Source organism: Mus pahari, unplaced genomic scaffold (assembly GCF_900095145.1).
Source record: "Mus pahari unplaced genomic scaffold, PAHARI_EIJ_v1.1 scaffold_6396_1, whole genome shotgun sequence".
Lineage (NCBI taxonomy): Eukaryota > Metazoa > Chordata > Mammalia > Rodentia > Muridae > Mus > Mus pahari.
In genome coordinates this window covers 84,151-86,552 of record NW_018392456.1, presented here as the reverse complement: position 1 = coordinate 86,552, position 2,402 = coordinate 84,151, and the positions used below count along the sequence as shown (strand labels likewise).

The 2,402-nt window shown below is 45.3% G+C and overlaps 1 protein-coding gene across 1 annotated transcript in view; it reads left to right on the top strand.

Annotated features, from left to right (window-relative positions):
* Ceacam20 (carcinoembryonic antigen related cell adhesion molecule 20) overlaps positions 1-2,402 on the top strand; it is a gene marked incomplete at its 5' end in the record, with an annotated part of 18,893 nt that overhangs the window by 5,988 nt on the left and 10,503 nt on the right. The gene's annotated exons all lie outside the window — the stretch shown is intronic.

Genomic DNA, 2,402 nt, shown 5'->3' with positions numbered 1-2,402 from the left:
TTTCTTCTTCTTCTTCTTCTTCTTCTTCTTCTTCTTCTTCTTCTTCTTCTTCTTCTTCTTCTTCTTCTTCTTCTTCTTCTTCTTCTTCTTCTTTTGAGGCAGGGCTGATTAAAGGCATATGCCACCATCCCTGGCATATGGCTCCCAACTTTTGGTTTTCTGTCTCAGCCTCCTGAGTACTAAGAAAGCAGTCATGCATCACTAGCCCTGACTATGAGGGCTGCATTCTAGAATTGCTTAGAGAGACAATGTATCTTGGATATAACCTGAGAAGAAGGGAGAGAGTCCACAGTTAATACACTAATTACAGTAAAGTCTTATAATATGCCTGGTAGAGAAACCTGGCCCAAGTTCTTTTTTTATTTTATGTGTGTGTGTGTGTGTGTGTGTGTGTGTGGACTGCGAGTATGTGTAGGTTCATGAGTGTGCAGGTGCATGTGACCTTGTGGTGTGGAAGTCATAGGTCAACCTCAGGTGTTGTTCTGTTCACCTCATTATTTTTTTGGAGACAGGGTCTTTCATTGGCCCAGAAGTAACTGAATATGCTGAGATAGTTTATTTGAGCTCCAGGACCACCTGGCTCTGCCTCCCTAGCTCTGAGATTGTAAGGAGATGCCACCAGGTTTTTTGTAATATGGGTTCTGAGGATTAAACACAGGTCCTTGTGCTGGGGAAGCAATCTTGCTAACCAACCAACTCCACAGCTCATTCAGATCTTTTTAAAAAAAATTAATTAAATTATTTTATGTGTGCGGGCGTCCTAGTTACTGTTCTGTTGCTATGAAGAGACACCATGACCAAGGCAACTCTTATAGAAAAAGAAAGCATTCAATTGGGGGCATAAAATTTTGGAGGGTTAGTCCATTATAATCATGGTGGAGAGTGTGGCAGTAGGCAGGCACTGTGCTGGAGAAATCCGGCAGATGTGCAGAACTGGGCCCACCCCTAGTGACACACCTCCAACAGGGCCTTCTCCAGTAAGACCTAATTCTTCCCAATGAGTACCACTAAGTGGGGACCAAGTATTGAAATGTATGAGCCTAAAGCCGGGCGTAGTGGCGCACACCTTTAATCCCAGCACTCGGGAGGCAGAGGCAGGCGGGTTTCTGAGTTCAAGGCCAGCCTGGTCTACAGAGTGAGTTCCAGGACAGCCAGGGCTACACAGAGAAACCCTGTATTGACAAACAAGACAAAACAAAACAAAACAAAAAACAACACAAAACAAAACAAAACAAGAAATATATGAGCCTATGGTGGTCATTCTAATTTGAACCACCACAATGGGTATTTGCCTACATATATGTACATGTGCCACATGTATGCATAGTGCCTGTGGAGGTCAGAAAAGGACAGTGAATCCCCTAGAACTAGATTCACAGACACTTGTGAGCCACCATGTGGGTTCTGGGAATTGAACTCAGGTTCTCTGGAAGAGCAGCCTGTAATCTTAACCACTGAGCCATTTCTCTAGCTTCCTGTTTTGATATTTTAACAGGAAAATATAGTGTCACTGATTATCAGAGTTCAAATCCCAGCTCCAGCTCTTATTAGTGTATCGCTGAGAGCAATTTACTCAATCTTTCAAGGCCTCTGAATAATTGTCTTTTTTTTTCTTTTTTCCTTTATTGGATATTTTCTTTATTTACATTTCAAGTGTTATCCCCCTCCCTGGTTTACCTCCTGGAACTCCCCTATCCAGTCCCCTCTCCTCCTGCTTCTACGAGGCTGTTCCCCAACCCATGCACCCACCCACCGACTCCCGCCTCCCTGCCCTGGCATTCCCCTACACAGGGGCAGTGAGCCTTCACAGGACCAAGGGCCTCTCCTCCCATTGATGCCCAATAAGGACATCCTCTTGCTACATATGCGGCTGGAGCCACGGGACCCTCCATGTGTATTCTTTGGTTGGTGGTTTCGTCCCTGGGAACTCTGGGGGGTCTGGTTGGTTGATACTGTTCTTCAGCTCCTTCAGTTCTTATGCTAACTCATCCATTGGGGACCATGTGCTCGGTCCAATGGTTGGCTGCGAGCATCTGCCTCTGTATTTGTCAGGCTCTGGCAGAGACAGCTGTATTAGGCTCCTATCAGTAAGCACTTCATGGCATCCACAATAGTGTCTGTGTTTGATGCCTCTATATGGGATGGATCCCCATGTGGGGCAGTTTCTGGATGGCCTTTCCTTCAGTCTCTGCTCCACACTTTGTCTCTGTATTTCCTCCCGTGAGTATTTTGTTCCCCTTTCTAAGAAGGACCAAAGCACCCACACTTTGGCCTTCCTTCTTTTTGAGCTTCATGTGATGTGTGAATTGTATCTTGGGTATTCCAAGATTTTGGGATAATATCCACTTATCAGTGAGTGTATACCACGTGTGTTCTTTTGTGACTGGGTTACCTCACTCAGG